Here is a 10,726-nt window from a genome sequence, read left to right on the forward strand (position 1 = left end):
GTATTCTAGTATGACTGAGTACATATCATGTTCATCTTTCTGGATCAGAGTTAACTCACTCAGGATTGTTTCTTGTAGTTCCATCCACATGCATGCAAATTTCATGTTAACATGTGTTTTTACCACTGAGTCGTACTTCATTATGTAAATATGCCACATTTTCTTTAACCATTCTTTGGTTGAGGGGAATCTAGGTTATTTTCAGGTCCTGGCTATTACGAATAATGCTGCTATGAACACAGTTGAATAAATGTCTTTGTAGTATGATGGAGAAACTTTGGGGTATATACCCAAGAGCGGTATTGCTAGGTCTTGAGGTAGGTTGATTCCAAATTTTCTGAGAAACTGCCTTAGTAATTTCTAGAGTGTCTGTTTGCATTCCCAAAAGCATTGGATAAATGTTCCACTTACTCCACATCCTCTGCAACATAAGCTATCATTTGTGTTTTAGATCTTAGCCATTCTGACATGTGTAAGATGGTATCTTAGAGTTGTTTTGATCTGCATTTCCCTGATGGTTAAAGACGTTGAACATTTCCTTAAGTATCTTTTAGCAATTTGTGATTCTTTTTTTTAATTTATTTATTTATTCAAGATTTCTGTCTCTTCCCCGCAACCACCTCACATTACCCTCCCCCTCCCCCATTTAAGTCCCCCCCTCCTCAGCCCGAAGAGCAATCAGGGTTCCCTGCACTGTGGGAAGTCCAAGGAACCCCCACCTCCATCCAGGTATACTAAGTTGAGCATCCAAACTGCCTAGATTCCCACAAAGCCAATACGTGCAGTAGGATCAGAAACCCATTGCCATTGTTCTTGAGTTCTCAGTAGTCTTCATTGTCCGCTATGTTCAGAGAGTCCGATTTTATCCCAGGTTTTTTCAGACCCAGGCCAGCTGGCCTTGGTGAGTTCCCGATAGAACATCCCCATTGTCTCAGTGTGTGGATGCACCCCTTGCGGTCCTGAGTTCCTTGCTCGTGCTCTCTCTCCTTCTGCTCCTGATTTGGACCTTGAGATTTATGTCCGGTGCTCCAATGTGGGTCTCTGTCTCTGTCTCCTTTCATCGCCTGATGAAGGTTAATATTCAGGAGGATGCCTATATGTTTTTCTTTGGGTTCTCCTTATTTAGCTTCTCTAGGATCACTAATTATAGGCCCAATGTCCTTTGTTTATGGCTAGAAACCAAATATGAGTGAGTACATCCCATGCTCCTCTTTTAGGGTCTGGCTTACCTCACTCAGAATAGTGTTTTCTATTTTCATCCACTTGCATGCAAAATTCAAGAAGCCCTTGTTTTTTACTGCTGAGTAGTACTCTAAGAAGTATATATTCCATACTTTCTTCAACCATTCTTCCATTAAAGGGCATCTAGGTTGTTTCCAGGTTCTGGCTATTACAAACAATGCTGCTATGAACATCGTAGAGCATATACTTTTGTAGTATGATAAGGCCTCTCTTGGGTATATTGCCAAGATTGGTATTGCTGGGGCCAGGGGTAAGTTGATCCCGAATTTCCTGAGAAACCACCATACTGCTTTCCAAAGTGGTTGCACAAGTTTGCATTCCCACCAGCAATGGATGAGGGTACCCCTTCCTCCACAACCTCTCCAGAAAAGGCTATCATTGGTGTTTTTTATTTTAGCCATTCTGACAGGTGTAAGATGGTATCTTAAAGTTGTCTTGATTTGCATTTCCCTGACCGCTAAGGAAGTTGAGCATGACCTTAAGTGTCTTTTGGCCATTTGAACTTCTTCTGTTGAGAATTCTCTGTTCATCTCAGTGCCCCATTTTATAATTGGGTTGATTAGCCTTTTACGGTCTAGTTTCTTGAGATCTTTATATATTTTGGAGATCAGACCTTTGTCAGTTGCGGGGTTGGTGAAAATCTTCTCCCAGTCAGTGGGTTGCCTTTGTGTCTTAGCGACAGTGTCCTTTGCTTTACAGAAGCTTCTCAATCTCAGGAGGTCCCATTTATTCAATGAGGTCCTTAATGTCTGTGCTGCTGGGGTTATACGTAGGAAGTGATCTCCTGTGCCCATCTGTTGTAGAGTACTTCCCACTTTCTCTTCTATCAGGTTCAGTGTGTTCGGACTGATATTGAGGTCTTAATCCATTTGGATTTGAGTTTTGTGCATGGTGATAGATGTGGATCAATTTTCATTCTTCTACAGGTTGACAACCAGTTATACCAGCATCATTTGTTGAAAATGTTCTCTTTCTTCCATTGTATACTTTTAGCTCCTTTATCGACAATCAGGTGTTCATAGGTTTGTGGGTTAATGTCAGGGTCTTCTATTCGGTACCATTGGTCGACTTCTCTGTTTTTATGCCAGTACCACACTGTTTTCAATACTGTAGCTCTGTAGTAGAGGTTGAAGTCAGGGATGGTAATGCCTCCAGACGATCCTTTGTTATATAAGATTGTTTTGGCTATCCTGGGTTTTTACCTTTTCCATATAAAGTTGATTATTGTCTTCTCCAGATCTGTGAAGAATTATGATGGGATTTTGATGGAGATTGCATTGAATCTATAGATTGCTTTTGGTAGAATTGCCATTTTTACTATATTGATCCTCCCAATCCAGGAGCAAGGGAGATCCTTCCATTTTCTGGTCTCCTCTTCAATTTCTTTCTTCAAAGACTTAAAGTTCTTGTCAAATAGATCTTTCACATCCTTGGTCAGAGTTACCCCAAGATATTTTATGCTATTTGTGGCTATCGTGAAAGCTGATGCTTCTCTAATTTCCCTCTCTGTTTCCTTATCCTTAGTGTATAGGAAGGCCACTGATTTTTTGGAGTTGATCTTGTATCCTGACACATTACTAAAGGTGTTTATCAGCTGTAGGAGTTCTTTGGTGGAGTTTTTGGGGTCGCTTATGTATACTATCATATCATCTGCAAATAACAAGAGCTTAACTTCTTTTCCGATACGAACCCCTTTGATCCCCTTATGTTGTCTTATTGCTATTGCTAGAACTTCAAGCACTATATTGAACAGGTATGGAGAGAGTGGACATCCTTGTCATGTTCCTGATTTTAGTGGGATGGCTTTGAGCTTTTCTCCGTTTAATTTAATGTTAGCTGTCGGCATGCTGTAAATAGCTTTTATTATATTTAGGTATGACCCTTGTATCCCTAATCTCTCCAAGACATTTTCATAAAGGGGTCTAGAATTTTGTCAAATGCTTTTTCAGCATCTAATGAAATGATCATATGGTTTTTTTCTTTCAGTTTATTTATATGGTGGATTACATTGATAGATTTGCATATGTTGAACCAGCCTAGCATCTCTGGGATGAAGCCTACTTGATCATGATGGATAATTTTTCTAATGTGTTCTTGGATTCGGTTTGCCAGTGTTTTATTGAGAATTTTTGGGTCGATATTCATGAGTGAGATAGGCCTGTAATTCTCTTTCTTGGGTGGGTCTTTGTGTGGTTTTGGCATCAGGGTAACTGTAGCTTCATAAAAAGTATTTGGCAATGCCTCTTCTGTTTCTATATTGTGAAATACATTAAGGAGTATAGGTATTAGCTCTTCTTGGAAGTTCAGGTAGAATTCTGCATTGAAACCATCTGGTCCTGGGCTTTTTTTGGAAGGGAGATTTTTGATAATGGTTTCTAGTTCTTCGCAACTGACAGGTCTATTTAGATTGTTCACCTGGTCTTGGTTTAGCTTTGGTATATGGTACTTATCTAAAAAAATGTCCATTTCTTTTGCATTTTCTAGTTTTGTGGCATACAGACTTTTCTAGTAAGATCTAATGAGTCTCTCAATTTCCTCTCTGTATGTGGTTATGTCTCCCTTTTCATTTCTGATCTTGTTAATTTGCGTATTGTCTCTCCGCCATTTAATTAGTTTGGATAGGGGTTTGTCGATCTTGTTGATTTTCTCCAAGAACCAACTTTTTGTTTCATTGATTCTTTGGACTGTTTTCTGTGTTTCTATTTTGTTGATTTCCGCCCTCAGTTTGATTATTTCCAGTCTTCTACTCCTCCTGGGTGTGTCTGCTTCTTTTTTTCTAAAGCTTTCAGGTGTGCTGTTAAGTCTCCGATGTATGCTTTCTCTGTTTTCTTTAAGTGGGCACTTAGTGCAATGAACTTTCCTCTTAGCACTGCTTTTATAGTGTCCCATACGTTTGAGTATGTTGTCCCTTTATTTTCATTAAATTCAAGGAAGACTTTAATTTCTTTCTTGATTTCTTACTTGACCCAGGTGTGGTTCAGTAGTTGACTGTTCAGTTTCCATGAGTTTATCAGCTTTCTGGAGGTAGGATTGTTGTTGAATTCTAACTTTAATCCGTGGTGATCTGATAAGACACAGGTGGACACTGATTATTTTTTTTTTGTATCTGTGGAGGTTTCCTTTGTTTCCGAGTATGTGATCAATTTTTGAGAAGGTTCCATGAGCTGCAGAGAAGAAGGTATATTGTTTCCTATTTGGGTGGAATGTTCTATAGATGTCTGTTAAGTCTATTTGCTTCATTGCCTCCAGTAGTTCTCTTACTTCTCTACTAGGTTTCTGTCTGATTGACCTGTCCATTGCTGAGAGAGGTGTATTGAAGTCTTCTACAACTAGTGTGTGTGGTTTGATGTCTGCCTTGAGTTTTAGTAATATTTCTTTTACATAAGTGGGTGCTTTTATATTAGGGGCGTAAATATTCAGGATTGAGACTTCATCCTGACGAATTGTTCCTGTTTTGAGTATAAAGTGTCCATCTCGATCTCTTCTGATTGATTTTAATTTGAAGTCAGTTTTGTTAGAAATTAATATGGCCACACCTGCTTTTTTCTTAGGACCATTTGCTTGAAACACCTTTTCCCAAACCTTTACTCTGAGTAGATGCCTGTCTTTGTGGTTGAGATGTGTTTCTTGCAAATAGCAGAATGTTGGATCCTGTTTTCGTATCCAATCTCTTAGCCTGTGCCTTTTTATAGGTGAATTGAGCCCATTAATATTAAGTGATATTAAAGACCAGTGGTTGTTTACTCTGGATATTCTTATTGTTTTTGGAAGTAGCATTTGTGTGTCTCCCTTCTTTGAGTTGTGCTAGTGAAGGGTCGCAAGATGCCTCAGTTATTGTAGGCAGTGTTGGCAATGTTGGATTCCTTGGGTTGAGATTTTCCTTCTATTACTTTGTGTAGGGCTGGATTCATGGCTATGTATTGTTTAAATTTGTTCTTATCCTGGAATGTCTTGTTTTCTCCATTTATAGTGAACGAAAGTTTGGCTGGGTATAGTAGTCTGGGCTTGCATCCATGGTCTCTTAGCTTCTGCAGTACTTCTATCCAGGACCTTCTGGCTTTCATTGTTTCCATAGAGAAATCAGGTGTAAGTCTGATCGGTTTACCTTTATAAGTTACTTGGCCTTTTTCCTTTGCAGCTCTTAGTATTCTTTCTTTAACATGTATAATTTGTGTTTTGATTGTTATATAGCGAGGGGATGTTTTTCTTTGATCCAGTCTGTTTGGTGTTCTGTATGCTTCTTGAATATTCATAGGAATATCTTTCATTGTGTTGGGAAAGTTTTCTTCCATAATTTTGTTAAAAATATTTTCTGGGCCTTTGAGCTGTGACTCTTCTCCTTCTTCTATTCCTATTATTCTTAGGTTTGTTCTTTTTATTGTGTCCCATAATTCCTGAATGTTTTGTGATGAGAATTTGTTGGCTTTGCAGTTTTCTTTGATCAGTGTGTTTATTTTCTATATGGTGTCCTCAGAATCTGAGATTCTTTCTTCTATTTCTTGTATTCTATTGATTATGCTTGTTTCTATAGGCTCTGCTCGTTGACCTAGATTTTCCATATCCAGCTGGTCCTCAGTTTGTGTTTTCTTCCTTGCTTCCATTTCAGTTTTCAATTCTTGAACTGTTTCCATTACCTGTTTGATCATTCTTTCTTGGTTTCCCAGGGTATTATATACGTATTTACTCATTTCTTTAAATTTTTGGATATACTTTTCATCTATTTCTGTAGGGGTATTTTTCACATGTTGTTTAAAGGACTCTATTGCTTTCATAAAGTCAATTTTTTCCACTTCTTCTGTGTTCGGGTGTTGAAGACCTTCTGTTGTAAGATCATTGGGTTCTGGTGTTTTCATTCTGTTTTTCAGATTATTGGGTGAATTCTTGCCTTGGCGCCTGCCCATCTCCTCCTATTGATGCTATCTATGGGATCTGTTAAAACTGGTTCAGGTTTCCCTGCTGGCCGGGGGCTCCTCTTACAAAATGACCTCGCTCTGTTTCCTGTTTCCTCCCGGGGGGCCAAGATCCCTCTCACCCCTCAGAAGGGTCTTCAGGAATAGGACCCTTTGCCAGGGACCTCCCCAACCAAAGGCCTACCTCTTTGATTTAATTGTAGTGGGGCGATCTGCTCTCAGTGTTGCGCGTGGTCCCAGCAGCCTGCTTCTGCTGCCATGATGGTTCCTGCTGCCTGCAGCCTGTGTCCTCTGCTGCCGCTCCGGTCCCGGCCAGTCCCAGCCGGTCCCCGCTGACTGTCTCCGCCATTTGTGATTCTTTTGTTGATAATTCTGTTTAGTTCAGTTATTTGAAATTTTGATGTCTTATTTCTTGAGATCTTTATATATTTTAGAGATAAGTCCTCTTTCTCATGTGGTGAAGATCTTTTCCCATTCAGTGACCTGTATTTTTGTTGTATTGACTACGACCTTTGCTTTAGAGAAGTGTCTCTGTTTCAGGAGGTCCCATTTATTTATTGTTTCTCTCTGGATCTGTGATACTGGTATTATATTTAGGAAGTGGTCTTCTGTGCTCATGAATTGAAAACTACTTCCCATTTTCTCTTCTATCACATTCAGTGTGGTCAGATTTATATTGAGGTCTTTAATCCATTTGGACTTGCATTTTGTGCATGGTGATATGGATCTATTTGCATTCCTCTAAATATTGGCATTCAGTTATGACAGCACTATTTGTTGAAGATTGAAGAAAGATGCTTAAAAGAAATCCTACACCAGCTCAGACCTAAGAATAATAGACCGTCATTTATTTAGAGGTGGACTCACAAATCAGAATCCTCTGTTGGAACAGAGAACAGAAACAGAATCCCACAGCTGGAAAACAGAGCAGACACATGCTTTACATTGGCATAAATAGTATAAGAGGCCATGCCCCAGTGAGCAGGTAACTTGAAGGCTATTGGCTACAGGATTTTCCTACAGCACCTCCCACTTTTGTTTAAATAAGAGAGTTTTAACCCTAATACAAAATTATATATGATAAGAACAACTATATTCAATTATTATCCTATTCTAATGAGTTTAAGTCTTGTACAATAAATAACTTGGCCAAGCCATGAGAGGAAAATAACTAGTCTTCAAACCCGTTGAAGATCCCAGAAGGAAAATAATATTACTTGAGTAAGAAGGAGGTGCAATCAAGCAACTTTGAAAATGTGCAACAAATGACAAAGACAACTGCCTACCTGGGAAATCACCCAAAGTCTCACTTGCAATGTTGAAGGCTAAAAGTAACTTACAGAACATTTTCAGAGGCAGGAAATTTTTCAAAACCATCTATCCTGTCTTGGCAAGATTTGACAGTCCAGCTTATTTCCAGGTACCAAGAGCCTTATCAATGGTTGAGGCATGAGAAGTTCCTTGCCCAAAGGCAAGTTTTGCCAAGTGGAGTATTTTGGTGGTCAACATTCTCTTGGGAATAGATTGGTGCTGCCAGGATCAATCATGTCTCCCTTCAGCAGAATGCTAAGTTATTTAAATGATATTCTACAGCTCTTTGAAGTGGTTGAAGATTACCTAGCTAGGCAAAATACAATTTCTATGTATTGAAAGAACGTTATTAGTCTAACTATAAGTATGACAAACATAGATGACTATTAATTTATAAGTCTTAATACCTATATTACTTAAAGACTAAGAATTCATATTAAAATATTATACAATAAACAACTATGCAACAAATGAGGACAATGACCTCAAAATGTAAACAATGTGTAATATCTTGATCAGAGGTAGAAATATACATTGTAATATGATGAACATATGCTAAATGTATCAATATAGAAAAATGTTTTAAACAAAGATAGAAGCATGCATGCCTATAATATGTAAAAATTACTTTGCCTAGGTATACAAATATGGTGGATGAAAATAGGAATATATTCAATATAATTTAAGTTTGTATCAATATACAAGAATCTATACCAATGTAAATTGCCTATAAATAATATCTCACAAGTATTCACTCTCTTACTCATTATTAGTATTAGTGTAAATATACTCACACTAATCTATTATCCCATCCAATTTTTGCTCTTTTTTCAAAGAGATCCCTGAGCTTACAAAAATTCTCCCCCAACCCCCAACCCTATATCAATTATAATTAACCCCTAAATGATATCCCTAACCTTAAGGACAGACTTTGCTGGGAGAGGGAATCTTGTCTTCTGGAAATACTTCCAGCTGTCATGGAGGCAATGTTCTTTCTATGAAAGTAAAATGATGGTTAAGTTCCAAGATTACTGTCCAGTATAATTGCAAATAGTATCTGAGTATTTGGTAGGGTTTTTCTGAGGCTTTTATTTGGAGTTCTGGCCAGAACACTGTTTTTAAAAAGTGCACTATTTTAGCTAATCACGTTGGATCCATCTTGAGAAGCTCGTACCCAAAACAGGTCTTATAGTAGTGCTATCAGCACCATGACTTCATATCAACCAAGTGAAGTTTTTGTTGTGGGGCTCTGTCTTCTTCCTGGAAACTTCAAGATTACTGCAATAAAATTCATTGTTCATTTTGGAAAACTTAAACATTATTTAAATAGACATATATATTCAATGAAAGATATGATAAAGGCAAAAATAGATATTAAGAAAAGTAAAATTTTGTGTAAATTCTTTTTTCTTTCTTTCTCATACGAGCTGGCTCTTGATATGAGACAGAAACTCTAAATATTCCTTTTAACAACCTGCTTGTATTTGGAGAAGGACAGAGCAGTTGTCCAACTCCTCCAAAACATGTGTGTGTGTGTGTGTGTGTATGTGTGTGTGTGTGTGTGTGTGTTTATCACCTGTCCTTACAAGTCATATTCCTTTTTCTTGATGATCCTTATTGGATAGTTATTTGTGATTCTGTCCAGCATCCAAACATTCAGGGTGTCTTGAATTTGTGAAGATGTGTACTTTCCTGTAAAAATAAGAGCAGTCTATACCTGCTAATATACAAAGTCTCAAATTATTTTATAATAAATTCAAAATTTTTTCCATATAAGTTTTTAATTTTTTACTTGGTTTTCTGGTAGAAAGATACATTCTAAGATAATATTGTCTAATATACAAAGTCTCAAATTATTTTATAATAAATTCAAAATTTTTTCCATATAAGTTTTTAATTTTTTACTTGGTTTTCTGGTAGAAAGATACATTCTAAGATAATATTGTCCCTATGCATTAAAATTCCTGGAAGAGAAATTCTGGAAGGCAACATGACTAGAATACAGTTAAGATTTAGATTCATCCTATCCACATGTGCCTCCTGTAATTTCTCCTCAACAATTGTTCATTCCCTTTCTGCTTCAGCTGTTAATTCTCTGGGACTATAAAAGTTTTTATCACCATCTAAGGTTTTGTTTAAATGAAATTTTTCTTTTTTATTTTTTTATTTTATTTAATTGAAAATTTCCACCTCCTCCCATTTCCCTCCCGCTCCCCCCCTTTCCCCTCCCTCTACAGTCCAAAGAGCAGTCAGGGTTTCCTGCCCTGTGGGAAGTCCAAGGTCCTCCCCTCCTCCATCCAGGACTAGGAAGATGAGCATCCAAACAGACTAGGTTCCCAAAAAGTCAGTACATGCAGTAGGATCAAAACCCAGTGTCATCGTCCTTGGCTTCCCAGTCAGCCCTCCTTGTCAGCCACGTTTAGGGAGTCCGGTTTGATCACATGCTCCATCATTCAGCTGGCCTTGGTGTGCTCCCATTAGATCAGCCCCACCGTCTCAGTGGGTGGGTGCACCCCTCGCAGTCCTAACTTCCTTGCTCATGTTCTCCCTCCTTCTGCTCCTTATTTGGGCCTTGGGAGCTCAGTCCAGTGTTCCAACGTGGGTCTCTGTCTCTAGCTTCATCCATCACCAGATGAAGTTTCTATGGTGATATGCAAGATATTCATCAGTATGGCTATAGGATAGGGCCATTTCAGGCTCCCTCTCCTCAGCTGCCCAAGGATCTAGCTGGGGACATCTCCATGGACACCTGGGAACACCTTTAGAGTCAAGTCTCTCGCCAACCCCAAAATGACTCCCTTAATTGAGATATATACTTCCCTACTCCCATATCCACCCTGCCTCCATCTCAAATGAGGAGCAGAAGGAGGGAGAACATGAGCAAGGAAGTCAGGATCGCAAGGGGTGTGCCCACCCACTGAGACGGTGAGGTTGATCCAATGGGAGCTCACCAAATCAAGCTGGACTGGGACTGATGGAGCATATGATCAAATCAGACTCTCTGAATGTGTCAGACAAGGAGGGCTGACTGAGAAGCCAAGGACAATGGCACTGGGTTTTGATTCTACTGCATGTACTGGCTTTGTGGGGGCCTAGTCTGTTTGGATGCTCACCTTCCTTGTCTTGGATGGAGCTGGGAGGACCTTGGACTTCCCACAGGGCAGGGAACCCTGACTGCTCTTTGGACTGGAGAGGGAGGGGTAAGGGGATGGGGGAGGGGTTGTGGGAGGGGGACGGAAATGGGAGGAAGGGGGAGGTAGAAA

Source organism: Microtus oregoni, unplaced genomic scaffold (genome assembly GCF_018167655.1).
Source record: "Microtus oregoni isolate MIOR12 unplaced genomic scaffold, Mior012 000008F_ref0000371, whole genome shotgun sequence".
Classification (NCBI taxonomy): Eukaryota; Metazoa; Chordata; class Mammalia; order Rodentia; family Cricetidae; genus Microtus; species Microtus oregoni.